The 21,771-nt window shown below is 40.5% G+C and overlaps 1 pseudogene; it reads right to left on the bottom strand.

Moving 5' to 3' along the window:
- Nucleotides 1–4,918: 4,918 nt before the first annotated feature.
- LOC127200428 (40S ribosomal protein S2-like) overlaps nt 4,919–21,771 on the bottom strand; it is a 96,669-nt pseudogene continuing 79,816 nt past the window's right edge.

Raw genomic sequence — 21,771 nt, 5'->3', positions numbered from 1 at the left:
CAGTTGCATTAGGGAGATTTCATGGGCGGAGCTTCTGGTATTCCTAAGGGACACAGTCTCATTCATAGTCCCAGATCCTCTGGCTCATGGCAGAGAAGGGAACGTGACTAAGGAAATGGTTCATTAATCCAGGGACACATCTGGTGTCTAGGGCCAGCGCATGGTGGTGACCAAAGAGTTAATGAATGGTGGTTGTAACATGAATAGATTTTACAGGTAGAAGCAAAAGAAAAAAAAAAAAAAAAAAAAAAAAGAAAGCTAAGGTGTTGGCTAGGATAAGTGAGAAAGAAAAGAAAAAAGAAGTCACAGATGACAGAACCTTTGAACTGAGAAATTTAAGGACATAGATGCTAAAAGGATGGAACACAGGAGTGTAGATATCTTGCTTTATTGCATATTCTTAAGCACCTAGACCAGAGAAGAGTAAAGGGTGTAGAATGCAGAGCAGGAAAAGGTTGAGAAAGGGAAAGGGGCACCCTAAGGTGTCACCAAGTTTCTATACATTTCACCCTCACAGCAAACCCAAATGTCTAGTTTCTACTTAAGTGATGTTTCAGTCTCTTTGTAATTTTATGATGTCCAGCTTATACAGAGATCACACACTTTACACATTAAATATCTACAGAATGTGTGGCAGCACTGGGTCTCTGCAACCTCCTCATCAGCAAGCTTTTCTCTGATCCCCTCCAAAGGCTCGCATTTGCATTATTGATCTCAACTGAATGGATTATTTTGAGCAAAAGAAGTGGGGATGGATCTTCTGTGAATCTAGCTGATAAACTAAGCAGGGATCGATAGCAAAGGTCAAGGGTCTCTATGTTTGCTGAGGGGGATGAGGATGGAGAGAGGCCAGGGATACAGTCTCTAGAGTGAATCAGTCAGATATTCATCACCACTAAGGTGAAGGTGGAGCTGATTGCACACTAAGTGTCTGGACTCAGGAAACATCTTCTAATAGAGTGGGATCGATGATGGCCATCCACTGAGTCCTTAGTCATTAAGGCTTCCTCATGAGGTGGTCAGTTTGTCTTCTGCATTCTCTTCCTGATTGCCCAGCAAGGCTATTAATAACCCATCCTTAGCTATTTATATTGGGTAACTAGAAGGGGTCTTTTTTAAAAATATATTTTATTAATTTACTCATATTACATCTCAATTGTTATTCTATCCCTTGTATCCTCCCATTCCTCCTTCTCTCCCATTTTCCCCTTACTCCCCTCCCCTATGACTGTTCCTGCGGGGGATTTCCTCCCCCTGTATATGCTCATAGGCTATCAAGTCTCTTCTTGGTAGCCTGCTATCCTTCTTCTGAGTGCCTCCAGGCCTCTCCATCCAGGGGATGAGATCAAATGTGGGGCACCAGAGTTCGTGTGAAATTCAGACCCCACTCTCCACTCAGCTGTAGAGAATGTCCTGTCCATTGGCTAGATCTGTGTAGAGGTTTGACGTTTACTGCACGTATTGTCCTTGGCTGGTGCCATAGTTTGAGCAGGACCCCTGGGCCCAGATCTGCCTGTCATAATGTTCTTCTTGTAGGTTTCTAGGACTCTCTGGATCCTAGAAGTGGTCTCTTATTATAAAATAAAAATTTATAAAATATAATAAAATAAAATTAATAAATTCAGTACCAGAAGCAAATGGGAAGTTGGGTAACTCGTCCACACTTCTACTGCTGGGAGGCAGCTGCTGCTATTTTATGATTGCTCTTTCTAGTTTCTTATCTTTTGAATTGTTGATATCTGAAAAGTGAACCCAAACTTTTGATACCATAAAAGAGCCAATAACATAACAGTTTCCCTTACATTTTATTAATGCTTACAAATGTCATTTAGATAACCAATTATAACCCTGAGCCCATCATTCTATGTTTCCAGGACATTTTCTCATTATTTATGCTTTATTATCCTTTACTTATGTTAACTTATTAATCATTCTCATTTTCAGTAATTTTTACTGACTGGTATTTTCATGCCATCTTAGAAAATTATTCTGCTTAAGGAAAACATAATAATTCAACAGATGTGACAGAGTCTCATGTGCAAAGACTTTCTTACCCACCAAGACCAGAGAAGAGTAAAGGTGTAGAATGTAGAGCATCTCCCTTTGAAACTCCAAGAAATGTCAAATCTGCTCAGTTGGGATCCCTTCTCCTAGGTCTCCTCTCTCTTCCAAATTGGTCAAGTGCTGCACCATTAGCCCAACTATTTGCTCAATCCCAAATCCTAGGAGCCATGTATTTCAATCTACATATTCAACATTTAATCATGGAATATTTTTTAAGTAGGCACGTTAGCATATATTTTAATTACACATTATAATTAGAAAGCCATTGGAGATAATTTCATTTAATCTACTCACTTCATCACTGAGAGAAGCACAGGACACAGGTTAACATGGGGTCAGGCTCAGGTCTGCACAAACAAGAGCTGGAAGTAACGAACATGGGTATGACTCTTCATGGGCTGGCACCCAAGGGGCCCTGTTATAAACCTTTCCTCTGATGTTCAGGATCCCAGTGGGAGCACAATGAGAAGTCCATTGAATTCTTGGGCTTTTAGGTGAATCCAACAGGAACAGAGTGCAAAGTGTCAGGCAGCGTTCACACATTCTTCCTTGTGGCCACGCTGCTTGGCTCCCCAGCACTTGCTTCCTCTGGCTCCACTCTCCTCCCTTCTTTTGGAGTCTGGTCTTGTAGCTTCTCTGTCTCTGTCTCTGTCTCTCTCTTTGTCTCTGTGTCTCTGTGTCTGTGTCTGTCTGTCTGTCTCTCTCTTTCTGTGTCTTCTCTCTCTCTCTCTCTCTCTCTCTCTCTCTCTCTCTTTCTCTCCTGCTCTGTTCCTACCATCTCAATAGGAAATCTCCTAATCTTCATTTGGTCATGACTACATTCCTTTCCCCTACTAAGTTCCTGTCAATATTTTCAAATATATACCACATCTTTCTCAGCCTTTCATCTCCTCTTCTATGGACAGTTCACTCTCTTGGAAGGTGATCATATATCCCAACCTAGCCTGCTGCTAGGACTCTCTGTTGCAAGTCAACCCACCAACAACAGCAAGGAAAGAAGGAATACAGGCAGGTCAATCACACCCTCCCTCCCCTCCCTCCCTCCCTCCCTCCCTCCCTCCCTCCCTCCCTCTCTCTCTCTCTCTCTCTCTCTCTCTGGTTAACTTTGTATACCAACTTCTTACAGCACTAAGAGTGACGTGAATGGCAAAGGGAACTTAAAATCCTTTTCTTTCAAGTGAAAGTTGCTGAATGATCCACACTCTCTCTGGAGTCTTTTGTTCTGATGCTGTTCTCAGTCTTAGTGCTCCAACTACTCTGTCTTCCTGGATTTTTATCTCTGTCTTGAGGTTCCACCAGCCTGTCTGTGCTCTGTGTGATTGTTCATCTGTCACCTGACTGAACTCTCCCTCCTCAGAGGCGACTGCTCACTCCCTTATACATCCTGCCCATTACACTAGAGGCTGCTCCTTCACTTTTCCTGATGAAAACATTCTGTATCTCTGTTTAATTTATTCTTTTTTTCCACTTAGCTTGTGAGTTTCGTGGAATTGACTAGTATCCTGATTGGTTCCCAGTGAGTCCACAGCATATTGAACAGCCCCTGTGAAGTCTGTTTTCACCCAATGGACATTTGCTGAGTAAAAGAATCAAAGAGATTAAATAGGAATTTCAAAGTATAAAGCAACTTCTACCACTAATTATTCTGATTATTACTACTAATTATTTTCTTTTCTTCCCACACCTCTCAGAAAGAGGCTGTTCCATCCTATACTAGATGTTCCATGCCATGGGTACAAAAGATTGAATACACTGCTGTTTCTGGTCCTCATATTTATGAATTATATGTTTTAGGGGAATGGCATATGTGTTCTCTTGAGTAAGTCCACTTCGTAAAGGACAGAACCCCAAGGACACAGAATAGTCTGAGACTAAATTGTGGTATTCAAGATCAGAGGGATTTACACTTTATCACTGTATAAATTTCACACATAGCAGGGCATCATCAAACAGACAGTAATAGTTATGCGTACAGAGAGGTTGGCCATTTTGGAGTCCTGTGACTTTGAGGTATATAGGTACCATTCTAAGTGTGTTATTTATATTTATATTGCTGTGACAAGATATCCTGACTAAAAACAAAGGGTCATGTGAACTTAGTTTCGTGTTATAGCTTACCATTTAGGGGAAGACACAATGGCAGCTGCTTGGAACAGCTAGTCACATCCGAGAGAGAGAGAGAGAGAGAGAGAGAGAGAGAGAGAGAGAGAGAGAGAGAGAGAGAGAGAGAGAGAGAGAGAGACACGCATGCACAGTCACTTGCATGCTAGTGCACAACTCAAGTTCTCCACTCTTGAATAGTTCAAGACCGGCTGCCTAGGAAATGATAACACCCACAGGGGGCATGGTCCTCCCACATCAATTAACATAATTAAGATAATCTCCTGTAGAGGAGACCAGCCCAGTGTATATAACCCTCACTGAAACTCTCTCCCCAGGCGATTCTAGGTTGTGCCCATGTCCTATTTATTTCCTCATTTGATTTCTCCAATTTAACACAAGCTAGAGTTAGCTGGGAAGAAAGACATGATTGAGAAAATGCCCACATCAGATTGCCTGTAGCAAGAATGTAACGCTTTCCTTTATTGACATTTGATGTAGGAGGGTCCAGATTGCTGTGGGTAGTGGCGTCCCTGGGCATGGTGGTCCTCAGTGCTATAAGAAAGCAGGCTGAACAAGCTACAAGGAGCAAGCCAGTAAGCAACATTCTTTCATGGCTTCTGCTTCAGTTTCTGCTTCCAGGTTCCTGCTCTGACTTCCTTTTATGATAGAATATAACATGTAAAGTGATCTAAGCCCTTTCCTCGCCCAGTTGCTTTTTCATCGTGTTCTATCATAACAATAAAAACCCTGACTATGAGGGTCCAGAAAACAAAGCTAGCCATCCACCGAGGGTATTATTGAGACCATCGTCATTGTCCTCATTGCTGTCGCCATCGTCATCGTCGTCGTCGTCATCCTAATCAAAGATCAGATAAGCCTATTCTAATTCTGTGGAATTATGAAAGTACTCTAAACAAATAGCTACGAGTTTTCTTTCTGACATTTCACATCAGATCAATCTAATTTGCATTGGTCACTTTTTCTCCTTGCTGTAATAAAATGCCTGACAAAAACAACTAAGAGAGGCAAGTGATTTTTTCTTTCATTTATTTATTTAGTCATTTTATAGTCTGATCGCAGTCTCATCCCTCATCTCCTCTCAGTTTCATCTTTACCCCCTCATCCCCTTCCCCTTCCCTTTCTTCTCAGAGAAGAGGAGGCCCCCCTCCTCGGGAACCAAACCACCCTGGCACATCATGGGCTGGCTAAGAACATCCTTTCCAATTAAGGCTGGACACAGCGGCCCAGCAAGGGGGAAAGGATCCAAAGGCCGACAATAAGAGTCAGAGACAGGCCTTACTTACACTGTTAGGGGGCCCACGTGATGACCATGCTTACAGACAGGAGCCTAGCATAACTGTCTTCTGAAAGGCTTCATCCAACAGCTGGTGCAGATGCAGAAACCCACAGCCAAACAACAGACCAAGCTCCGGGGTGGGGGTTGTGGAAGAGTGGGAGGAAGGATTGACGGAGCCAAAGGAGTCAGAGACATCACAAGAAGACCTACAGAGTAAACAACTTGGGCCACTGGGGGCTCACAGAGACTGAACCACCAACCAAAGAACATGCATCAGGCCACGTACACATAAGTAGCAGATGTGTAGTGTTTTATTTAATCATTTATTTTCTCTCACAGTTCAAAGATAGGGAGGGTGTGGTGACAGAAGCAGGGGAAAGGTAGTTGCATTATATTGTCATCCAGGAAGCAGAGAGGGAGAGATGATGCTGGTGCTCAGCCTACTTTCTCCTCTTTATCTGGTCATGAGCCCTTGATGCTCAAATGGTACTGTCTATAACCAGGGTGATGAGTTCATTACAGCTTTAAATCTTTTGGGCAAGTGAATTCCTCACATGCAGTAACATATACCATGACCACCAGCCCCATGTCTAACCTGGACACAAACTTAGCTTTGGTTACTCTCTACATTGTTGCTTCATCTCTTTACAACACTAGTGTCAAGGCACCAGCTGGGTACATATGCAAAACTCTGCTTGTGCACAAGGCAAATGATTTTGCTGAGACTGCTGATTTCTTTGTATTTCTAACAAGACACTAGTCGGATTATCGACAGGACAGGTTATAATACTGAATGCAGTGTCTGTGCCTTTTGTGAGGCTTAGTTTTTAAAATTTCCTACATAATCTCCCCAGCTTCATCTGGCTTGGATACGACATAAGTAATAAGCACTGCATTCAGAAAGCTGGTGTGGTGTCGATATTTAAAAATTAAATAATGCTTAACAAATATTCCTGATATTTATCTCCTAAACTGCTTTATGCTGAACGTACATTCCCAGCAGATGTTGTCCTTGGAGATTTAGACTTAAGTTTTATACAGTTTACTACCACCCACAATAAAAGCTGTAGGTCTATGAGTGTTAAGAGCAAAACTGGAAAGTTTAATCAACTTCAACTTTTCCAATTTCATTAAATGTGTTTGACATATTGATGAGGTGGGTAATTTGCCATAAAGCACAAATGTGTTAAACATAATGACCTGCACAAGAGTCAGCTGAATGGTTGGGAACAGCGACTGAGTTAATTAGTGGAAGGGTACATGGCGAACTGCACAGACTCTTTAGATAAAGGAACACAAATTACTTTGTTATGATTAATAAACTTCTACATGCCAAAGGAATCAAAGCTGATGAGATTAACACTTGCAAGTGTTATCTAAACTTGCACATTTATATAAATCAATATAATAGAACTCACTAAGAAGAAGAATGGAAGCAGGCATGGCTGGACAGGAAGTAAACAAGTTATCATTTTTCTGACCTGTTACACGAGAAAGTGACTCCTTCAACATTTTTGTCTAATCACAGAAGAGTTTGATATTTCATAAAAACAGTAGCACATGGTTTAAAAATAGCATTTTAGTCAAAATTCTATAATTAATAACTTCTGCAATCATTTTTTGAATATTAAAAATCAATATGTAAATGTATGTGTCCATGTGTGGGTATGTGCGGTGAGTGCAGGGGCCTGCCAAAGCCAGAAGAAGGCATCTGATCTTCTGGAACTGAAGAAACAGATGATTAACTTGTCTGATGTGAGTGCTGGCCCTCTGCAAAAGCAGCCAGTGCTCTTAACCACTGACCCATCTCTCCAGCCCTTGAAATCAAGTTTTTACAATGCAAAATTATTAGGTAATTGTTTCTATATTTATCTAAATCCATAGCCTAGAAACAGAAGCATGGCGGTGCACTCCTGAAATCCCAGAACTCAGGGAGGCAGAGGCAGGCAGATCACTGTGAGTTCAAGGTCAGCCTGGTGTACAAAGCAAGTCCAGGACAGCCTAGGCTGCACGGAAAAACCTGTTGAGAGAGAGAGAGAGAGAGAGGAGAGAGAGAGAGAGAGAGAGAGAGAGAGAGAGAGAGAGAGAGAGAGAGAGAGAGAGAGAGAGAGAGAGATGGGGGGGGTAAAATTAAAATAGATATTGAGAGAATATAAATCCAAGAATAGAAATTTAAATGATGAATGTGCCTGTTTGCACTTTAGTGACTTTCCAAGTGGACCTGGGAGAAATGAAATCTTTGGAATAGATTTAAGAAATTAGCCAACCTGGCCCCAGACTTGCTCATGTGAATAAAATCTTATTGGGACACAGGGACACTGTGTGGAGTGGCTGTTCCCATTTGATGGCAGAGTTAAGGAAATCAGAACAGATCACACTACCACAGACACTAAACGTTGATCGGCTCTGCACGGAGAAGCACTGCAGCCTGCTTTGCCTTTTTCCTGCCCATCGCTCCCAATCAGACCCTGGCACAAGCTCTCTGGAAGTCAAGCCTGATTAAGTGTCTTCTTGTGAGTGATGGACGATCACATCTGTGTGTTAGACTCTGTCACCCGATCTCTGATGCCACTGATCACCAGGAGCCACTGGCTCCTCTCCATTCTGCTCCACCTGCCCTGGCTTTATACTTGTGATTGCATCTGTCTTTCTTATGTTTCTCTGGAAAAGAATTCATAGTTATAAAACATCCATATTTACAAACCATTAACATTTATGCAATTATTATGGATACCATTTCTGTAAAATATCAATTTTATCTCTTTTCATAATAACGAAGGAATTCAATTTAATTTTGGCAAAAAGTCCCCCACACCAAAAAAACCCCCCCAAAACAAAAAACATCACCGACAAAGACAAAAACAAAGGAAAAAAGGAAGGCAGAGGAAAGGAGCAAGGGAGGGAGAGAGAAAAGGGTGAGTGATGAAAAGATATAAAGGAAGGGAAGAAAGGAAAAGTCAGGAGGCAGTTGCCCGTAGTGTACTCTCAACATTGCTGTAGACCAGCTGAGTGAGTAGGACTCACTCCCCTCTAGGAGAGGGGCCAGATGTCTTGACATGTGGTAGACTGACATATAATGTGAATGTCATGGTGACTTCTGCGTGATCAGCTTCATGTGGTCAGTTTTATTTTCTTCCCTCCACTCCATTTTCCACTCTTTGATAATAATATTTAGTATTTAGCCCCTCATAGAACATGGAGCCTACAATATAACATCATTAACTATGGCAGCAGCCCTTCACATCTACTCACCTAGAGCAATACGACTTTGTGCCCTGTGACCATGTCTCCCACCTTGGTCCCATCAACCTGCTCTCCATTTATAAGATGTCACATGTCTTAGATTCACATCTAAGGAGGTTCATTCACCATTTGTCTTTTCTATTTAGCTTATTTTACTTAAATAATGTACACTTTAATTGTTGGTTTTACAAACCACAGGAACTCCTTTTCTGGGGTTGTATAACATTGGTTGTGTGTATATGTGCATGTATGTGGGTGCATATGTGTGATTTTTTATTAATTTATTCATATTACATCTCAATGGTTATCCTACCCCTTGTATCCTCTCATTCCTCCCCCCTCCCATTTTCCCCTTACTCCCCTCCCCTATGACTGTGACTGAAGGGGACTTCCTCCCTCTATATATAGGGTATATAGGGTATCAAGTCTGTATATAGGGTATCATAGGGTATCAAGTCTGTTCTTGGTAGCCTGCTATCCTTCCTCTGAGTGCCACCAGGTCTCTCCATCCAGGGGACATGGTCAAATATAGGGCACCAGAGTTCGTATGAAAGTCAGACCCCACTCTCCACTCAACTGTGGAGAATGTCCTGTCCATTGGCTAGATCTGTGTAGGGGTTTGAAGTTTACTGCCTGTATTGTCCTTGCCTGGTGCCATAGTTTGAGCAGGACCCATGGGCCCAAATCTGCCTATCATAATGATTTCTTGTAGGTCTCTAGGACCCTCTGGATCCTTCTACTTTGCCATTCTCCCATGCTTCTCTCATCTAGAGTCCCAATAGGATGTCCTCCCCTCTGTCCCACTTTCCTGGTAAGTGAAGACTTCCAAGGGACATATCCCTTGGGCTAGTGTCCAGATATAAGTGAATATATACCATTTGAGTCTTTCTGCTTCTGGGTTAACTCACTCATTATGATCATTTCTGGTTCAACCCATTTGTCCACAAATTTTGGGAATTCCTTGTTTTTAATAGCTGAGTAGTATTCCATAGTGTATATGTATCACAGTTTCTTTATCCATTCTTCTACTGAGGGACACTTAGGCTGTTTCCATGTTCTGGCTATTATGAATAAGGCTGCTATGAACATGGTTGAGCAAATTTTCTTGTTGTGTGCTGGAGCATCTTCTGGGTATATTCCAAGGAGTGGAATAGCTGGGTCTTGAGGAAGCCCTATTCCCATTTTTCTGAGATAGCACCAGATAGATTTCCAAAGTAGCTGTACTAATTTGCATTCTCACCAGCAATGAAGGAGTGTTCCTCTCTCTCCACATCCTTGCCAGCATGTGGTGTTGCTTGAATTTTGGATCTAAGCCATTCTGATGGGTGTAAGATGGAATCTCAGAGTTGTTTTGATTTGCATTTCCCTGATGACTAAGGAGGTTGAACATTTCTTTAAGTGTTTCTCAGCCATTTGATATTCCTCTGTTGAGAATTCTGTTTAGTTCTGAGCCCCAATTCTCAATTGGGTTATTTGGTTTGGTGGTGTTTAGCTTCTTGAGTTCTTTATATATTTTGGATATTAGACCTTTGTCAGATGTAGGGTTGGTGAAGATCTTTTCCAAGACTGTAGGCTTTTGCTTTGTTCTCTTGACAGTGTCTTCTGCCTTACAGAAGCTTCTCAGCCTCATGAGGTCCAATTTATTAATGGTTGACCTTAAGGCCTGAGCTGTTGGTGTTCTGTTCAGGAAGTTGTCTCCTGTGCCAATTGCATATGTGTGATTAATTGGCCTGCATGTGTTGAACATCCTTTGTATTCCTTGTGGTATATGATTTTTCTGATGTGACACTGAATCTGGTTTATTGGCATCTTATGGGAAGTTTTTATGGAGGATGAATGTTTATCAGGAATACTGGTCTGCAGTTGCATGTTTTATGGGGGCCTTTGTCTAGTTTTGGTCTGTCCATGTTTTCTGCTTCCTCTGCATTCAGTGTGGGTAGGTTCTGTGTCTCAGGAAGTCATGTGTGTGTGTGTGTGTGTGTGTGTGTGTGTGTGTGTGTGTGTGTGTGTATTTTGGTGGGTTTTCTTGTTGCATACACTCTCATGATAGCCCCTTACGGTACACATCTGAGATGTTTGCTGTGTGTTTTGTTCCTCACTTTGAGTCTGTTATCTTCTTACTTTACCTTGTTACCTAGAGTTACAAATGAGGACTGGTACCCAAGAGAACCCATTTATAAATCACAAGTGTTTTAGTCTACGATCTGCTGCAGCTTGGCTCTGAGTCTGTGTAATATTAAGGGAGAAGAATGTGCCCAGTGGCCTGGGTTCAACTGTCTGCCCCAGCACCAAAAGATCTCCCATGAGGCCTTTCTCTCATCAGCCCCACCCCAGGTAACAATCCTTGAGCACATGGACCTCTGGGTGATGATTAAGACCGCAGTTATGCAGGGCGCTCTGGCCACTAGTTTTGCTAACTATTTTCATGGCAAGAACTTTGCCATTTTACACCATGTCTTCTATTTGACACCCTTGTTTTTGAGCCTTTATTATTTACTTTATTATGGATTTATAGCTTCATTGGTATTTATTTTTAATTCCACAAGGTATCAGATTTAGTGCTGTGAGGCTTTTCTTCATTTTCAGTACAGCCGTCCCTTCTTCTGAACTTGCCACTTCTCACTGCTTGTGCCACAAGATAAATCTTGACAAGTCGTATTTCCAAATTTTACCTGCTTTGCACTTGGACCCAATTGTTGTCCAACAGTGTATTGCTTAATTTACACCTCCTTGTGAACTTTCCATTTTCGTTACTTTCACAAAATCATGGTTCCAACAAATGGTGTTTGGTACAATTTCAGCAAGGGGTGGGAACTTCTTCCCTATGTGAGGTCCTGAGAATCTCTACTGCTCTGTCTGGACATTTTATCCATTTCTGAGAGGCAGGACTGTTGGCATACTCCCATATTTACTACTCCGTTTACAGTTTTGCATTCTGGGTTTGTAAATATTTGTTTCCTGTATCTATGTGGTTTGATACTGTATGTTTTCAATTGTCACCTCTTCCTGAACTAACCCTTTTGTCACATATAGTGATTATCTTTCCCCTAGGGGTAGTTTATGACTTGAAATCCTTTTGTCTGACATAAACTTGTTGGCGCCTTAAAAAGAAAGAAAGAAAACACCACTTACTTGGAGTGTATTTCTCTGCCCCTTAATGTTCAGCCTGACAAGATCCTTAAATTTAAGGAAAATTCTTCTGTATTACATATAATTGGCTCTTAATTTCTCATCCATTGGCCTACTTGCAGCCTTTTGATTGGGGATTTAATTCACTGTGTTTAAAGAGATGGAAAAGGATTTACTATGCATATTTTGTTCTCAAGGTGTCTTGGGACCGTTTTGTTCAGTTGTTCTTTCCTGTCATTTTTATTTGAATTCATTTTTGTTTATTGTTTCCCTTTCTTTCCTTTAGCATGCTAGGATGTGACTCTTTCCTTTTGTGCAACTTCTTTCCCCCATTTTTGTGTGTATGTGTGCATGTGTGCTGCATATGTGCATGAGATTTGTGTGTGTCTGTGTGTGTGCACATGTGTGTTTGTGTGCATGTGTGCACATGCACACTTGAGCAGGCATATGGACGGCCAGGTTGATATATTGTCCTCTTCCATCTTATTCACTATAGCAGGGTCTCTCAGTGAAACATAATGCTTACTCTTGTCTTCAGGGTTTGCAGTTACAGGGTGCCCCATGCCAACCTGACATTTATGTTGGTTTCTGGAGACTCACACTCTGAGCTTCATGCTTTCATGGCAGATGCTTTGACCCGTGACATACAGTCTTGATCTAATAACAAATGAACAAATGGACATACAGCATACCTGATTTGGTCAGAAGAACCTCTTCTATCTGGAGTTCTGCAGGAAACACCATCGTTGTGGAATGAGCTGATGAATCAAGTGCACTGATGAGACCCAGATGCATGGTGGACTTAAGTAAGGTAGTGAACACGTGCTTTTGTGAACCTAGTGAGAGCAGAGAGGTGGGGCGACCCATGCGAATGAGGGTTGAGAGGATGCCACTGCTTTACCTGGACTCAAACAATGGTAGATTCTGGTGAGAGCTGTTGAGGTAGATATTTGGGGATGTCAGAATGGCAGGGCGAGCCCAAGAGTGGGCAGGCATTCCTCTAACATGTCAGTCCTTTAACCGCTGTACTCTCAGGAGGGGTCTGGGTTGCTCAGCTTTATACCTTTTCTGCATGGATATCATCGTGAGTGGGGATGGAAAAGAGTTTAGATAAAAAGAATCATCACAGCTCCCATCAGTGGTGTCCCCGCTGGGCCAGCAGGTCAGAGTAACCTGTAATTGGTACATTTTTTCCTCCACATGTGTGGAGACAAGGGCATGGGACAACCTAGATGTTTGTTGTTCTCCTTCCAAGAGCCAGAATCTGTCAAAATTTCTGAACTCATTTCTTCTTAGTCACAACATGCTTCTCAGATGCAACACACAAAGCCTGCAGCTATAAATCCCCAGTTCCCACCGTGGAGGTAGGGGAGCAGGGAAGGGGGGTTGAAAGTTGTGTGTCCCTCAAATAAAACTTTTCATCAAGCAGCATAAAGTAAGCAACCTAACTGCCAGGCAGTAGATGGGAGGGACTGAGGTAAGCGCAAGCAACATGGAAAAGATGAGAAGCAAATACATAATTTCCTTTCAGTTTTATCCTTCCAGTGTTCGGGACATGTTCACTGTAATGAGTTGCCTGGTTCAGGAAGTGCTTTTGAAGGTAATACATGTTTAACAGTTGTTTCAGAAAATATACTCACTCTCATCCTTTTCTTTACCATCTAGAACTCCACAGAGTCAGCAACTGTGGTGTGAAAGATGCTTGCTAATCATTGAATATGAAATGTCCCCAGCTGCCACAGGTTCATGTGCTTGAACCTTTGTTCTCCACTTAATGGTACTCTTTGGGGGAGATTGTAGAACTTTTAGGAGGTGGAGCCTTGCTGAAGCATACCTTAAGGTTTGGGAGTTATGCCTACTTCCTGCTGACATTGTTTCCTGACTTGGTAACATCCAAATAAGCAAAACTATTGTCATGCCACCCTGCCTTAGTGGACTGTATACCAGGAAGTCAAATCCTTTCTCTCTTAGTTGCTTCTTGCCAGGCATTTTGACTAGAAAAATAACTGATAAAATCAAGAAGTTTTCATTGGTATGAAGAGGGCTGGATGTTGGATGGGCTTGCAACTGAGGGCATGAGTAGTCTAGGAAGCTCCCCTTCAGGTTGACACATAGGCTGAACTTGTTTAACGGTCAATGTGTTGTAACATTCCCCTCTTGGAAATGTTTGCTTTCCAGACTTGTCAACCAATATAAATGTTTTTGTTGTTGTTGAGGAGATGGAAGCTACAAATATAAATGATGCTATCTTGAAAATGAAGGAATGGAAATGATTGCCCTTATCCATTTTTCCCTTCTTTCTTTTATTTGAGTTTTCAGGCATTTCCTATATCTATAGATATTCATGGGAATGCTTGTACCCAAATATGTGCCTAGATTTGGCTATTTAATTAATGTAATCCTGGAATTATATCCTTGTAGACAAAAATTGACTGGCTCTGTGGTCTTTGCATGCCCAGTGGATTAGATATAAAGTGAGGGGGAAAATGAAACAGAGCCTTTTGGAAGTTAGACAGTGATACACTGTTATGATACACAATAGAACAAGATTAACAACTGTCTCATTTTTTTCTAGGTGCTTGAAATGCAAGCCTTTACTAAAAAGTATAAAAAATAAACCAGTGCTCATGTTTGCTGTGCCCCTTTTATTAGCTAGGCTTAGAAGGTTGAGTTGGTTTCATCCTTGGTTCATGCCCCTTAGCACCGTTGATATGGCAATTTTACTTTCCAACTTGCACTTACCTGAGGCTCTTCCCTAGCTCTTCAGTGTTCTTACTTGTAAAATGAAGATGATAATAGTTTTAATCTCCTAGGATTGTTCTGAAAATTAGTGAAGTTAATTTGTGTAACGTACTATCCCACATGTAGTAATTGCTAACTATCATTTTATTAAATATTATTACCATTTCCTTGTATTTCATCACAGACTCCTATTTTCTCTGCTCCCATAGGCAATCTTTCTTATCATTAATGTGTATCTCTTTGTTTATACAGGCTTATGTATATGGTATCTAATTTATATAAATGGCATTCAGGCAGTGTGGAGCCATGCTTGGTCTCTGGGATGTTGAAGCAGGAAAGACTGCATCACCTTTGGATGATTATTGCCTCATGTTTTAAGTTTGCATCTAATTAGAAATCTAGACCACTTGATGGATATTTTGTGAGAGCCAAAGATTAAATCGTCTGTGCTTTCTATACCTAAAGACCCCAGCCAACACCATATACATCATGATATAAATTTGGAACAATAAATAAGTAATAGGCTCCCAAATGGCTTGCCTCCATAAAACTTCATTCACAATAACAAGCTGTGAGCCACATCTGGTGGTGGCTAGTAGTGTGTGAGCCCCGGCCCTGAACTTAACTTTAGTTCAAAGAAACTACAGGAAGTTGGACAATAATTTAAGTGGCACCAGGAAGAAATGGTTTTCAGAGACTCCTAGAGGATAGATCCCAACAAATATCACCTCATGCTGAGCAATAAGCACTAGGAAAGTCTGCCTCCCAAATCTCAAAGTTACACTTGAACTCAGTCTATGACTACCACTGAATTTCAGCTAAAAATGAAAGCACAAGAAAAAGAAAAAATTCCAGGAGTTAAAAAGACAATTTTCCTTTAAAACAAATTACATGTATATATGCTCACTTGCACATGTATATAATCATGAGATGTGTGCAGTGCCCACAGGGGCCAAAAGAGGGCATCAGATCCCCCCGGAACTTGAATTATAGGTGATTGTTAGCTACCACTTGGTTGCTGGAAACTGAATCCTTGAGCCATGTTCCTAGCAGCAAGACATCTGTTTAATACTGAAGACATTGATACACAATCTCTGTATTCTTTGACGACGTTTGTGTGCCTTTAGCTATTGCCATTTTGTGAGCTTAAAGTGTTCATCTGAATATTCATCTTTGGAGGAGCTTGGCAGGTTTCATGAGAGTGAAACATCTTTGTGTCCATTGTTTATTTTAAACAGGTAAAGTAGGACATGAAAGCATATGCACATTCAATTGAATGCAAATCATTTATGTTTAGGCCTCAAAAACAAAGTGTTCATTTCCTTTCTACTTTCCTATTTTTGAAACGAAATGTTGAGAACTAAGATATCTGCACTGAACACATAACTTGTTTGGTTAGCAGGACAGCAGTGACTGTATAGTGACCTAAGGACAGAATTGAGAACTACAAAACACCAGTGCTGTTGATCCCCAAGTGAGAGGGGTGCAAACTGTGTAGAGTACCGGTGGATCTGGACTTGAGCCACCCAGATAATCAACAGAAAAGTCCCTGGGTCCCTGGAGGCACAGACACATGCTGCAGAGACTAGCTGCCACATGCCTGGTGGGCACACAGCTTCTGACCTCAGGCCTCAGAGAGAGTTGTGGGCTTCAAAAACACCAGTGGCTGGGCCTTATAACCCAGAGGAGACTCCACAGTTTGGAACACAAGTGGATTTGACCTCAGGGCATCCAGCTAATCCACAGAAAGCTCCTGGGTCCCTGCAGGCACAGGCATGTGTTTGATGGACTAGCTGCCACACACCTGGCAGGTGTGCATCTTCTGACCTCTGGGGTTCAGAGGGGGCTATGTGCTACAAAAACACCACGGTCACATATTGTTCTCTGCCCCATGGAGGTAAGGAGGCAAGTGGGCCCACCGGAGCTGCTCTCTGCTCCAGTATCTTCCCACCTGCTCCCCCAGCTGTCTGGCATACCTGGTTCACAATCAGGGAACCAACAGAGACAGTGAACTCATCAGAAGTGAGTAGGGCAAAAGACCAAAGCCCCATTGTTTATACCTACCCCAAACACTCTGACTATCAGAGACCACCAAACATACTAATACCAGAGTCATCACAATGGGAAGAGGTCAGCATAAGAAAATAAGCAACAATTCCTAGGACCATTTGATACCACTGAAAACCAGCAGTCCCACCACTGCAACAAGTCCTTGAGATACTATCACAACTGATGCACAAGAGAAAGATTTCAGATCTGAGGTTATGAAAATGATAGAGGCCTTAAAAGAGGAAAATAAATCTCTCAAACTAGAACAGTAAAACACAAAGAAAAGAGATGAAAGAATTGAACAAATGGCTTAGGGAAATTCGTGAAAGGCAGGAAACTACAATCAAACAAGAGAAGGAAATGAATAAAAGGATTCAAGACCTATAAATGGATATAGAAGCAATGAAGAAAACACAGTCTGAGACAATCCTGGAAATGGAAAACCCAGAGAAGAGGACAGGAACTACAGACACAAGCATCACCAACAGAATACAAGAGGAGGAAGGCCGATTTTAAGAAATAGAAGATATGACTGAAGAAATTGATACAACAGTAGATGAAAATGTTAAATCTAAAAAGCTCCTAACACAGAACAACCAAAAAATCCAGGACACTATGAAAAGACCAAACCTAAGAATAATAGGAATAGTCACCAAGGCCCAGAAAATACTTTCAACAAAATCACAGAAAAAACTTCCCCTACCTTGAGTGGAGAGTGGGATATGACTTTCTCACGTACTCTGGTGTCTCACATTTGACCATGTCCCCTGGAGGGGGAGACCTGGTGGCACTCAGAGGAAAGACAGCAGGTTACCAAGAAGAGACTTGATATCCTATGAGCATATACAGGGGGAGGTAATCCCCCTCAGGAACAGTCATAGGGGAGGGGAATAAGGGGAAAAGGGAGGGAGGGAAGAATGGGAGGACACAAGGGATGGGATAACCATTGAGATGTAACAAGAATAAATTAATAATAAAAAATTAAAAAAAAATTTTCCTACCTAAAAAAAAAGAAATGCCCATAGATATACAAGAAGCCTATGGAACTCCAAATAAATTGGACCAGAAAAGAAAATCCTCCCACCACATAATAATTAAAACACGAAACATACAGAACAAAGAAAGAATATTAAAAGTTGTAAGAGAAAAAAAGCCAAGTCACATATGAAGGCAAACCTATTAGATTTCCACCTTACTTCCCAATAGAGACTATAAAAATCAGAAGGGCCTGGATGGATGTCATGCAGACACTAAGAGTTCACAGATGCCAACCCAGACTACTATACCAAGCAAAAATTTCAACCACCATAGATAATGAAAACAATATATGCCACAACAAAACCAAGTTTAAACAGTATATAAGCACCAACCCAGTCCTACAGAAGATATTAGAAGGAAAACTCCAACCCAAGAAGGCTAACTATACTAAAGAAAACAAAGGAAATAAATAACCCCACATTCACAAAACCCAAAGAAAGGAAACACACCCACACACACCCACACCCACACATACACACATGCACACAAACACACACCACCACCACCATAAAAAATCCAGTAACCACTGGACATTAGTAACTCTCAACATCAGTGGCCTCAATTCCCCAATAAAGAGAAAGAAACTAACAAAATGGATACGAAAACAGGACTCATCATACTGTTGCCTACAAAAACAGACCTTAGAAATAGAAATAGAGATAGACATTATCTTAGAGTAAAGGGCTAGAAAAAGGTATTTTAAGCAAATGGACGTAAGAAACAAGCTGGAGTAGCCATTCTAGCATCAAACAAAAATTTCAAACAAAATCAATCAAAAGAGATGGGGAAGGACACTTCATACTCACCAAAGGAAAAATATACCAAGAGGATGTCCCAATTCTGAATATCTATGCCCCCAATGCAAGTGCACCCACATTCATAAAAGAAACATGAGTAAAGCTTAAATCACACACTAGTAGTTAGAGACTTAAACACCCCATTCTCCTCAATAATCAGATCACCAAGACAGAAACTAAATGGAGAAATAATGAAATTAATATCATGAAGCAAATGGACATAACTGATATCTGATATAGAACATTTCACCCAAACACAAAAGAATATTCTTTCTTCTCATAACCACATAGAACCCTCTTCAAAATCAGACATATAGTCCATCACAAAACAAGTCTTAGCAGATACAAGAAGATCAAAGTAATCCCTTGAATCTTATCAGACCATCATGGATTAAAGCTGAACTCAGCAACAACAGAACAACAGGCAGCCTTACAAACTCATGGAAACTGAACAACTCCCTACTCAATGACCTCTGAGTAAAGGAAGAAAAAAAAAAAAAAAAGAAATAAAAAAGTCTTAGAATTCAATGAAAATGAAGGCACAACATACCTGAACTTATGGAATGCAATAAAAGCAATGCTAAGAGGAAAGTTCATAACAATAACTATCTTCATAAAGAAATTTAAAGCTGTAGAACAAAAAGAATCAGACACACCCAAGAAGAGTAGATGGCTGGAAATAATCAAACTCAGGCAGGACTCATATCATTAAATTAGAAACAAAGAAAATAATTCAAAGAATCAATGAAATCAAGAGCTGGTCCTTTGAGAAAATCAACAAGATAGACAAACCCTTAAACAAACTAGCTAAAAGCATAGGGAGAGTATTCACATCAACAAAATCAGAAAAGGGAGAGATGATGAGAGACACCAAGGAAATCCACAGAATCATTAGGTCTTACTTCAAAAGCCTATATGCAACAAAATTTGAAAATCTAAATGAAATGGACAATTTTCTTGATAGCTATCAATTACTAAAATTGAATCAAGATCATATAAACAAATTAAATAATCCTATATGCCTTAAGGAAATAGAGGCAGTCATCAAAAGTCTTCCAAACCAAAAAAGGCCATGGCCAGATGGACTCAGTGTGGAATTGTACCAGGCCTTCAAATAAGAGCTAATACCAATTCTTTCCAAACTATTGCACAAAGTAGAATCAGAAGGAACATTACCAAACTAATTCTGTGAGGCCAAAGTCACCTACCTTGATACCCAAACCACACAAAGACAAAGAAAGAGAATTTTAGACCAATTTCTCTTATGAACATAGATGCAAAAACACCCAAAATACTCCCAAACTGAATCCAAGAACACATCAAAAATATCATTCTCCATGACCAAGTAGGCTTCATCCCAGGCATGCAGGGGTGGTTCAGTATATGGGAATCCACCAATGCAATCCATCATATAAACAAACTGAAAGAAAAAAAATCCCCACATGATTATCTCCTTAGGTGCCAAAATAGTTTGACAAAATCTAAAACCCATTCATGTTTAAAGTCTTGGAGAGTGCAGGGATACAAAGAACACACCTAAGCATAATTAAGGCAACACACAGCAAGCCAATAGCCAACACCAAACTAAATGGAGAGAAACTTAAGTAAATTCTATGTCCACTCTCTCTATAGTTCTTCAATATAGTACTTGAAGTCTTAGCTAGAGCAATAAGACAACTAAAGGAGATCAAGGTGATACAATTTGGAAAGGAAGAAATCAAATTATCACTATTCACTGATGATGTGATAGTATACATAAGTGACCCCCAAAATTCTACCAAGGAACTCCTATAGCTGATATACACCTTCAGCAAAGTGGCCAGATACAAAATCAGCTAAAAAAAAAAAAAAGAAAAGAAAAGAAAAGAAAACAAAAAACAGTAGCCCTCCTGTATAATAATGACAAATGGGCTCAGAATAAAATTAGGGAAACTACACCATTCACAATAGCCACAGAAAACATAAAGTGTCTTGGTGTACCTCTACCAAGCAAGTGAAAGACCTGTAAGAAAAAAACTTCAAGTCTCTGAAGAAAGAAATTGAAGAAGATATCAGAAAGATCACCTGTTCTCATGGATCAGGAGAATCAACATAATACCAAAAGCAATTTACAGATTCAATGCAATCCCTATCAAAATTTCTACACAAGTCCCTACAGACCTTGAAAGATCAATTCTCAACTTCATATAGAAAAATAAAACAAAACAAACAAAAAAAAGCACCCAGAATTGCTAAAACAATCCTGCATTATAAAAGATCTTCTGGAGGAATATCCATCCTGGATCTCAAGCTGTACTTTAGAGCAACAGTAATAAAAACAGCATAGCACTGGAATAGAAATAGCCTGGTTGATCAGTGGAACTGAATTGAAGACCCAGCAATAAACTCACACATCTATGGACATTTGATTTTTGACAAAGAAGCCAAATCTATTCAATGGAAAAAAAGATAGTATCTTTAACAAATGGTGCTGGTCTTACTGGATATCTACATGTAGAAAATGCAAATAGATCCATATTTATCACCCTGCACAAAACTAAAGTCCAAGTAAATTAAAAACATCAACATAAAACTAGATATGTTAAATTTGTTAAAAGAAATAGTGGGAAGAGCTTTGAATTCATTGGCACAGGAGACAATTTCCTAAACAGAACACCAACAGCTCAGGCTCTAAGGTCAACAATTAATAAATGGGACCTCATGAAACTGAAAAGCTTCTGTAAGACAAAGGAAATTGTTAACAGAACAAAATGACATCCTACAGACTCGTAAAAAATCTTCACAAACCCTATACCTGACAAAGGGCTAATATCCAATATATATATAGAACTCAAGAAATTAAACACCATCAAACCAAATAATCCAATTAAAATGGGGTACAGAATTAAACAGAGAATTCTCAACAGGAATATGGAATGGCTGAGAAACACTTAAAGAATTGCTCAATATTCTTATTTATCAGGGAAATGCAAATGAAAAGGACTCTGAGATTCCATTTTACACCTATCCAAATGCCTAATATAAAAAACTCAATGACAGCACATGCTGGTGAGGATGTAGAGAAAGGAGAACACTCCTTCATTGCTGGGGGTAGTGTACAACCACATTGGAAATCAATCTGGCTCTATCTCAGAAAATTGGAAATAGTGCTACCTAAAGACCCAGCTATACCACTCCTGGGCATATACTTGAAAGATGCTCTACCACACAACAAGGACATTTGTTCAGCTATGTTCATAGCAGCCTTATTTGTAGTAAGCTAGACTCCGTAAACAACCTAGATGTCCCTCAACCAAAGAATGGATAAAA

Source organism: Acomys russatus, chromosome 1 (assembly GCF_903995435.1).
Source record: "Acomys russatus chromosome 1, mAcoRus1.1, whole genome shotgun sequence".
NCBI classification, from domain to species: Eukaryota; Metazoa; Chordata; class Mammalia; order Rodentia; family Muridae; genus Acomys; species Acomys russatus.
Note: the sequence above shows the minus strand (reverse complement) of the source record. Positions and strands in the feature narration are given on the sequence as shown.